Source organism: Equus caballus, chromosome 20 (genome assembly GCF_041296265.1).
Source record: "Equus caballus isolate H_3958 breed thoroughbred chromosome 20, TB-T2T, whole genome shotgun sequence".
NCBI classification, from domain to species: Eukaryota; Metazoa; Chordata; class Mammalia; order Perissodactyla; family Equidae; genus Equus; species Equus caballus.
Window position 1 is genome coordinate 66,601,404 of NC_091703.1, and position 10,692 is coordinate 66,612,095.

General features: G+C 42.3%; 1 protein-coding gene across 26 annotated transcripts in view; it reads left to right on the forward strand.

Annotated features, from left to right (window-relative positions):
* The window catches only part of RIMS1 (regulating synaptic membrane exocytosis 1), a 418,194-nt gene that overhangs the window by 30,196 nt on the left and 377,306 nt on the right, over nt 1–10,692 (forward strand). The gene's annotated exons all lie outside the window — the stretch shown is intronic.

A 10,692-nucleotide genomic window follows, 5' to 3' on the forward strand; every position in this document is an offset into this window, starting at 1 on the left:
AAGTAGGGGTATAAATGGGGGGAGCTGGTGAAGTAGACCATTCAGCAGTCTCCAGCAGAAATTTAGGTCAGAGATGATCACAGCTTGCATTAGAGCAGTAGTAAAGAGGGGTTTGTGAGTAGAGATTGAGGGCAAGATATATGTCAAAGGTTGAGTTGACAAGAGTTTCTTATAGATGTGACTGGATTGAGTAAAATAAAGGAGTCAGTAATGATTCCATTTTTGTGCCTGAGCATCCAGGTGAGTGAGTACCATTTACTGAGATGGTGTGTGCTTGGATAAGAGGTCGCACTGGACCAAGAGGTCAGTGTGGGACATGATGACTTTGAGATTCTGATTAGATATACAGCTGGAGATGCTGACTAGGTAGTTGAGTATTCAAGCCTGGAGCCCAGGGAAGTGTTGGGGTTGGGGAAATAGATTTGGAGTGGTCAGATTCTAGATACTTGACAAAGCCATGGAACTTGGATTTGATCACCAACACTGAGGGTGGACAGAGAAGAGTGAGCTGTGGGGTTGCTAATTTTTAGATGTAGAGAAGATGAAGAAGAGCCAATAAAGGTGACAGAAAAGAGGTGACCAAGAGATAGGAAGAAGATTAGGAAAGCGTGGAATCATGGAAGCCAAGTGAAGGAACAGTTTAAGAAGGGAGAGTGGGAATCTTCTGCCAAACGCTCGTGAGGGACAGAGTGGCAGTGAGGGCTGAGGTTGTCCATCGGATTAGACGATGTGGCAATCAATGGTGCCATTGTCAAGAGCAGGCATCATGGAGGTTAAGACAGAAACATAATTTGAGTGGATTTAAGAGGGAATGGGAAACAGCAAAGATGGGTAACTCCTCTGAAGAGTTTTGATATGAAGAGGGCAGAGAAATGGGGTGTTATTTGAGAGGATGTGGGGCTGTTTTCTTTTTTAAAGGGAGATATTATCACAAGTCTATGTGCTATTGAGAATAGGCCAATCAAGAGTTTTAAAAAAATCTTGATAATGTAGAAGAGAGAGGATAATTATAGGATCAGAGTCCTTGATTAGGCAAGAGAGGATGAGCATGAGCGGAAAGGAGGAGGAGTAGGCTGTAGATGTGATCGAGGACAGTCCACCCATTGTAACCGAGAAGAGGTATGTTAAATGGGTACAGACCGAGAAGGTGGTAGATGTGAAAGTTACAGGAAGATGTGCTAGTTCTCTTTCGATTACTTCTCAGAAATGCAATGATCAGCTGAGGGCAAGAAAAAGGTAGGGGATGTTGGAGGAGAAAGGAGAATATGCCAAACAGTAGCCTCAGACAGTGGGTGAGTGAACTTGTCAGAACAAATATATAGAGTTGCCAGCAATACTGAAGATTTATTTGGGGTTCAAGATCATAAAATTCCGTTAGCATGAGTATTTGATTTTTCCTCAGCCATGTTCAGTTGTTTGGCTGTAAGCGTCGGGTAAATGGAGAGTTGGATTTACCCAGGGTAAGAGGTTTGCCAAGTTTGACTACAACCACTCAGTGAAAGGGCAGGTGCCTTGAGGGTGTAAGTCACAGTGAATCAAGGTCCTTGAAATCTAAGTGGCTAGGGCACAGAGTCAGTGAACTCCAGGCGCTTTTGGGCTCAGGGATTGTGAAGAGGGGTTTCTAGAGTGAGCGAGCAGAAGAGAAAATGATGTTCAGAGAGTGGCATGTCTGAAGTGGAAGACTGATATTAGCCTGTCCGGTGTGTGGTTCTGGAGGGGGTAGCTGAGTCCCGGCAGTGAACTGGACCCCTGGAAGGAGAGGTTGAGCACCTGAGAGTCCAGTGGTTGGATGAATCATCTACCTGTGCACTGAAACTACTGAGACAGTGTCTTAGTCACAGCTGCGGTAAGAGTGTACCATAGACTAGGAGCCTTATAAATCACAGACATGCATTTCTCACAATTCCGGAGGCTGGAAGTCTCAGACCAGAGTGCCAGCATGGCTGGGTTCTGGTGAGAACCCTCTTCCAGGTTTAAGACTGCCATCTTTTTGTTATATCCTCACATGGCAGAAAGGATGATAGAGCTTCTGGGGTGGCTTTTATAAGGGCACAACCCCATTCATGAGGGCTCCACCCTCATGACCTAATTACCTCCCAAGGCACCAGTTCCTAACACCATCACATTGGGGATTAGGATTTCAACGTCTGAACTTTGGGGAGGACACACACATTCAGTCCGCTGCAACCGGTGACAGGAGTAGTGGTGAAGAGGAAGACAGTAAGTCACTGCAGAAGTCTTCAGTGATTCAGGGTTTGCTTCCAGGAAGCAACAAAGGAGATTGGTGGTTGTATAGGTTTATGGCATGTGCTTTGACTTTTTTAGGGACTTTTCTAGGGAGCAGAGAGTTTAGCACCTATGCTATTTAGGCACCTCGGAGATCAAAACATGCGTCCATCAGTGATCTTAAGGAGTTTGAAGTCATTTTGTAGGGAGATGAGAAACCTGCACGAGGGTAAAATGTGATACCAGAAACGATAGAAGCCTAGCTGAAGAAGAAAGGGGTTTAGCGGAACAGTGTACTTTCAGATGGGGGATGCAGGGGAAGCCTTGTGTAAGAAATCTCTTTCAGGTGGACCTTGAAGGCTGTAAAGGATTTGAGCACAGAGCTGGGGAAGAGGAGACTTCATGCACAAGGAAGAGTGCAAGCAAAGCGCACAAACAAGGAATTATGGGGAGCAGCAGGGAGTCCATTTTGGCTCCAGGATGCATGACGAGAATGAGAAAAGGAGAACTGGGAAGTCTGACTGGGGCCAGATAAGAGGCCTCTGATGCCAGCAAAGGCCTTTTGTTCCAGACTCAGCAAGGAGTGGAGGAAGATGCAAAGGCATGCCCGAAGTTTTTGAGCAAAAGAATGACGTGGTCAGATGTGGGCTTCAGGAAGAGAAATTATGCAGCCCAGTGTCCAAAGGTTGGAGGAGGAAGAATCTAGATAAAAGGGACAAGTTAACAGCACAGGCAGGGGGTAATTTATGTTGTTTTCAATTTATAAATACCCACTATGGTTGATGCTAATAGTGATAGTGGCATTGGTGGGGACAAATTAATGAAATTTAGTAGAGATTCAGTCAATAAATGTTAACACCTGATTGGATGTAGTACTGAGAAAAAGAGAGAGGAAAGTCAACAAAATGACAAGGTTTTGACTATGGCTGATGTGAAGGAACATGATACAATAAACACAGGACAGAGGAGGAAAAGGACCAAGTGCGGTGGGAAGATGATCAATTCCGTTTCAGCCTGTTGAGTTTGAGATGCAAGCTTCCAGACACATCCAGATAAAGTCATCCAGCAGGCACTTGGAAATTCAAGACTGGGTCTTGGGATTCACCGGTGTACTGCTGGTGAGAGAAGGTCGTGAGACCAGGTAGGAATGCCCAGGAAAGGGTGGGTGTAGGAGAGAAGTAGATAATATCAATGGTCAGACCTTGTGTCACATTTTTATTATGGGGGAAGAATGAGGGGAAATAGCCACAGGTTGAGGCAGATAGGGAGGGTCAGCCGCAGAGCAAGCCCAGGAGATTGTAATGTCACTGAATGCAAGAGAAAAAAAAATTGAAGAATGAAAGAGCTATTTAATCATATCAAAGGATCCAGAGAGGTTAAGAAATAGACTTGAAAATACGCTGTTGGATTTGGTGACTAAGAAATCGCAATTGATGGCAACACAACATCAAAGATGATAACCACCACCACAGCTGCTTCAGCTTTGACTGTGACCAACGCAACAGCAAGGTGTTACCACCAGGGGAGAAAACGGGCAGCAAAACACCACAAACAGGAGCATGTACTCAACTCTAGCTGACTGGGGCCAGTTAGCGTAAGATTCAGAGTGCAGTTCATTGCAGCAAACCCTGAAGGAACCAGTAAATTATGGTCCACTATAATTGGTGTTCACAATATTGAAACATGAGTCCTAAAGAAAAGATCAATTCACGTGAAAAATGCTTGGTTTAAAAATCAGTGATGCTAAATGCAATGTGGTGTCTTGAATCAGATCTTGGAGCAGGAGAAGAATGCTAGTGGAAAACTGGTGAAATGCAAATGCAGCCTGTGGTTTACTCAGCAGTCATGCACCAGTGTTAATTTCTGAGTATGATATTCCGTGTCGGATGGGTAATGGAAAGTCTCGTTATGGTCTTTGCAACTTTTCTGTAAATCTAAAGTTGTTCCAGATTAAAGAGTTTATTTAAAAAATATATAACCCCAAAACTTCAGTGGTACATGTTATATAAAAAGATTTTCAGCCCAAATAGTTGAATGAATAAACTCTGTGCTTTCATAGGTACGTTTTAGTTAATGAAACTTTATTTATGAGAACTATCTCATTCCACAGGTGTTTTCCTATAAACGAGGCATCATTGTTCTGAGTCTACATAGCAGTGTTGAATAAAGGGTCCTTCCAGCCACTTGCTTCCTCCCATTGGCTTTTACATCTGCATCCTCGATGGCCAGCACCAAGGGGGCCTGTTAGACCACAGAAGTCAGCTGCATTCTTGTCTCTGGTCTTTATTCATAAAAAGCAATTAATTCATACTTACGTTTTTCCTGCTAAGAACTCAAGACCAGAAAGAAACATGCGCCCACTGTTTACACACGAGTAAACTAATAAAGTTTTGTAACTAAAAAATATTGCCTATTTGCTTTACTGGGATGTATTTCAGCTTACGGGGTGATGATTTGCATGTGTAATTCTCACTAACCAAAAGCAGAGCCATCCTCCAGGGTATGTCAGAGAGGATCACGTGGCACAGCCGCCGCAAGAGGGCCCCTCTCTGGTCTCACGGAAGCCAGCGAGGCTGTGAACTGAAACTCGGGTCTGGAACACCTTCCATTCTTCAGCCACTTTCCTGTCAAAGGGAACTTAAAAGTTTCAAACTCCTATTTTCGAATACAGTGTATTAAAATTTCCAGATAATTCCAACCACCTTTACACCCTTTTTTGGGGTGTGACTTGTGCCGAGAACAGTGATTTACAAATACGAACCCTGTGATTTTGGGCTCTTGTGGAATCACAGTTACTGGGCTGCATTTTGGCCGTTTAAGAAGTTTGCCCACTACTTAAGCAAACGTAGAAGCCAACAGTGCTTATGAAAAGGAGGTGGGAAATTATTAAAGGCTTTTTTCCTACACAGCTATTGAATCATTCACAATCTAAAATTTGCTTGCATATTACTTTGTATATTCCTTGCTTTCTCTGGTGGGAACCACAAATATAAAAGGTAGTCATTGTATACAAATAGCAACCAAAAGGGAACCTGTTTGGGTCTTCGTTAGGCAAGTGCAGTTGAGGAGACGATGCCCACGTTGGCAAGATTTCCCTTGTGAGAGTCTCTGGTGGTACTTTTCTCTGGTTTCCCCACCCATCCTTCTCCCCAGCAGTTGTTTCATTTGTTATTTATGCACATTGTAAATTTGCGTGCTAAGAAAATCTGAACAAAACTTGCATCTTACCTTTAACCACTGTGTGTGACCTAATGGCATATATTATAGCTGCTTACCCAATTGCAGCCTGCTTTCTTATTCTTCCTTGCACTTAGTTCCAGTTTTCTCTCTCCCTCTCTCTCTCCTGCAGACATACAAACACACACAAGCTGTTGTATGTACTCTCTGTGCGTTCTCAAATTCTTTTTTTGTTGTGGTAAAATATACATAACAATATTTATCATTTTAACTATTTGTAAGTGTACAATTGGGTGCCATTAAATACATTCTCAGTGTTGTGTAATCATCACCACTATCTCTATCCAAATCTTTTTCTTCATCCCTAACAAGAACTCTGTCCCCATTAAACAATAACTCCCCTGGTACCTCTGTTCTCCTCCTGTCTCTATGAGTTTGCTTATTTTAGGTCCCTCATATAAGCAGAATCATAGAATATTTGTCTTTCTGTGTCTGGCTTATTTCACTAAGCATAGTGTTTTCAAGGTCCATCCATGTTGTAGCATGTATCAAAATTTCATTCCTTTTTAGAGGTGAATAATATTCCCTCAAATCCTTTTTGAAAGAAGACAGGGTTTAAAGAGGAAGAAAGAGGAGGTGGATGGAGAATTAGGTGAAATAAAATAAAGGAATATGCCTAGGATGTAATAAGTGCTCCACCAAAATAATAGCTTGAAAAAATATTGATGTTGCTTTGCTGTCCCTGGGATAAATTGTGAGATAAATGAAATTAATATGTAAGACTTTTCTCTCTCCATAGTCAGAGCCTCCCCCCTTCCCTCGGCAACTTCCACCTTCTCCTTCCAGCTCTCACGGTCCCCTCGCCTGCCCCTTGTAATGTCCCACACTGTCTCCACAGTCAGGGCCCTGTGCCTCAGTCTGCTTCTGAACTGCTCACCACTGCTTTAGAATTCAACTCCTGGTCATCCTCAGCAGGCTACCGAATGGTAAACTTATGCAATGGCATTACTGCTACTGCTGACTCCAAAACTAATAAAAAATTTAATGTAGTACTTGTAATAAATCATCTAACAAATGTAATGCAACACTTATTTTTGTTTGATTCAAAGGAGACAGGATTCTGACGTTGGAATTTCAGGTCCCGTGACTGTCGAATGCGTTGATGGTTTTCCCAAGGGTACCAGGTGGTGAGATGGGGGCCTGTCTTCCCCAGCCTGCTCAAGCCACATTAAATGGGGGAGGCTGTGTTAGCGTGTCATCTCCACCCCGTGGTAAGGACAGCCGTGTCAGTAATGGTCGCAGGGCCAGTTCCAGGACAGGACCTGCATGCGTGCTGCGCCCCCGTCTGTGACTGCCCAGAAATATTCTGCCGCTTTTTCTGCACAGAAAACAGGAGGGTTCTCGTCTTCTGCTCCAGTCTAGTAGTTACCTACCGTCTGTAGACAGTCTCCCTGAAGGTCCTGCCCGCTCCAGTTGTCCCTGCTACGGTGTTCTTTTTTCCCTCGATTTCTGCAGAATTGCCTGTGGGGGTTGTAGGTTTGTCCTGTTAAGCATTTTGCGTTTCATACTTGAAGTTGTTTTATATTCTACCACCTGAGCAGTTGACAGTTGAGGAGCTTGTGCTCTAGGAGGAGTACAAGACATTACAGAGCATTTGGTAGACGGGCTCGAAGAACGGTCATCATAAAGAAAGGCAAGTTTTTCTTGTTGCCTCTCGGGGAACAGGCCTTGCTGACCTTGGACCCCATCTGGCAGCATCATCTCCAGGGGTTCATTCTCAGGCGAGTTCTTGTGAAGAGGTTTAGGGACTGAAAGCTTATAAGCTGACCATTTATTACAAGACAATAAAGTATAAAGGTATGTTCCTATCTTAGTATTTCCTTCTTCCTTTATTTGTTTTATATACAAGAAAATCTTGCTAGAAAGTTCTTCAGGGTGTTGCCTTCACGAGTGGCACACTATCTCTTATTTTTTATGTGAAATTTCCTCCTTTCGAAGAATGTTCTGTAAGGGAGTCTGAGTTCCTCAAGGGCAGAGACTCTGTGGTGCTGTCTTGGGAAGGGAAGTACCTGGAACCTAGTCGATGCTCAGTGAACACTTTTGAGTGCATGCACGAGTGTGTGAATAACCACTCACAGAAAATTGTAAGATACAGTAGGTTTTTTACAATACTCACGGGTTATTTGGGAGTAACTTGGGAAGATTACTAATTCCACTTTTGAGTTTTCTCTGCCATCTTTCATTTTGTGATTTTAACACCTTCCAACGATTGCATTTGTCAGTCTGGACAAGTAGCTACCCCTCTGCCTGAGCTTTCTCAGTCCTCACCTTGCTCCCCAGCTGCGGTGCAGTGACATCGTGTGATAACGTGTAAGTCAGAACTCCAGTTATTATTTGTGAAATGGAGATAATAAGTCTTCATAGGTTTTTATGAGAAAAGACATCAGGACAAGGTCAGTCATCTGATAAATGCTATTTTCCTTCTCTTTTGTTTGAATTGGGATGTGTTGGGGGGAGACAGCTGGGACAATAGTTGTCAAGAGGCCACAAAGCGGGCAGTTAGGTATAATGCAGTTGAGGAAAATGATTTAGTGGACGTGGAGCTCTGTCAGATTGGAATATTTGTCACATGTGGTGTGGGAAAACGCCTACTTAGAGGAAGTATTTCACAGTGGCGTTGGTTGATATTGTAAATTACAATGTCCTGCAACAGAACGTGTGGAGGAGGCAAAGGCACAGAGCAGTCCAGTTGTTCAGGTGATCACTGCATTTCTGTATAATCTAATTTGAAGAAATGGAGGAAAATTTAGTTAGGACCAAAATGAAGTTAGGACTCTGTAAAGACACTCAATACTAAGCGTTAGCATTAGTCTGCGTGGCTTTGACTTTGGTCAGCCATGTTGTTTTCTTCCCAACTATGCTGTTTTACAGATTTTTTCTCTGTGGCTTTAAAGCTTATGTTTCTGGTGTTTCCTTATAGCAACAGTAGACTCCATTATATATTTAGTCAGTTAGTTAGAGAATTGGGAAAGTGTCCAATTAATTCAGCCAGTTTAGACATGAACTTTGGATTGTTCAAATCAAAATATATTTCTCCACCAAGGGACTTTTCCATATACTGTATTGATACAAATGTCTTCTGTCTCAGTTTCACATGAATAATGTAGACACAAATTTAAAGACCCAATAATTCTGGTATGACAGGATGTAGCACACATTAAAAACACAGCTGCGGAGTCTCATATGACAAGCCGATGCAGTCTTGAGACATCCACATCAGCTTCAGGGCTGAACAGACAAGCCTGGACCATTTTCTCATGTCATCAGCAGAATCAAAGACCAAATATTGCAGCTCTTGAAGGGGGTAGTTGATGTCCCTCAACAGAGTTAGTGAGTAAACTGTTGTAGATTTCAAGCCATAATAGTAGCCCAAACACTTCTACTTGTTAACATCAGGCTGGTAACTTTTATACTAGTCATGACGTGAACTTGAACTGTACAGATACCTTTCATGGCATCACTTTATGAGAGCAGTTTACTAATGTTAGTTAATTACCACCTGGACTACACTGATGATGGGCATCGTGCTGAGTGTATGATACAATGGTATGATGAGTTGGGTATTATAAGTTCATTTCATATACCGGAAAACTGAGTGAAGCTCATGCATCCAATATGTGGCAAACCAAGATACATCTTAAGTCTGTTTAGATGCAAAGCCCGTGTTCTACTTGTTTTGTCATATTGTCAGTCCAAGATGCTCCCACTCCAAGATAAACTTTATCTGAACTGATTAAAGGTGCAGAAGGAAGGCGGAAGAAATTTAGAAGTTAATGAGTGGCATTCCTTATACATTTTCGCTCTGAGATGGAGCAATGGGGAGAAGACATGAGTACCCTCCACCACCTGTGCTCTGCTTGGTCCTGCCTTCCAGTGACCATATCTTTTCCAGTGACAGGGCTTGGCTAGTCATATATAAACCCAGCAGAATTACTGTGTTGGATAGAGACATTCGGAGTATTTAGACCTGACTGACTCTCAATTTTCTTACTTGTTACCGTGCAATTTTGTGCAATGGTTTGTAAAATTATTACAGCTAACTGTATAACATAATAAACTCAAACAGTGTTGAATATGTATTAGTGTATCCTGTGATAAATAAAGAGTCACAGTGAATTAGAAGTGAAAGTCTAGTTTTGGCTGAATAAAGGCAGATGTTATTAATTGAAGGATTAGACAAAATTCAGTGAAATTCTTAAGGGTCTACAGTATGGAGTATGAGGTACTGTGAACTTAGGTATGTGACTATCTGGTGGGTTTTTTTTATTTCATAGTAGGGAAATACATTATTGAATGGTATTGAAGGGTGTCGTCTAACTGCTATAGAAATCTACATCAGTAACATTCTGGCCAATACCAAGTGATGGTTAGGTCTTATTTCTGGATGAACGGGGAGGAAAGTCCTGGCATCACTATCACAAGCCTCGTAGAGTAAAATAAAAATTAGAGACTAATTTATAATCTTTGAAAAATAATAGATTGAATTGGCAGGTAAGCAGAATGTGTTTATAAATTGCCAGTTGGACAGTTTTCTTTTTGAAACAACACAGTCTTATGTAAAATTGCACAGTCATTTTGTGGTTGAAGTCATGGAAGATTCCTAATATTATTCATAAGCTAGCAAATTAGTGTGCTCTGTAGAAATTGTGGAAATCAGAATCCTAAAGTTTTCAAACAAAAGAGTGTGTGCTCATTCTTTTAGAAAGCTGAGCAATATATGAGTGTATAAACGAAGAGTGAAACTTGGCAAACCAAGCTACATACTGCAGAGTTAAGGACCCCAGACATCATCCTGTGTGCAGATGAGCAAACTTACAGGTGTTTGTGTCCATCCTTACACATACCTACAAGCACAGCAAGGAGCTCGTTTCATGCAATCTGTTCTGAAATCGTTTTTTTTTTTTTTTTTCCATTTAACAATGTATCCTGGACATCTTTTCGTTTAGAATGCGTAGAATCAGGGCCGGCCCCGTGGCCGAGTGGTTAAGTTCCCGCGCTCCGCTGTGGCGGCCCAGGATTTTGCTGGTTTGGATCCTGGGCACGAACATGGCACCGCTCATCAGGCCACATTGAGGCGGCATCCCACATGCCACAACTAGAAGGATCTACAACTAAAATATACAACTATGTACTGGGGGAATTTGGGGAGAAAAAGCAGAAAGAAAAAAAATAGATTGGCAACAGTTGTTAGCTCAGGTGCCAATCTTTAGGAAAAAAAAAAGATTGGCA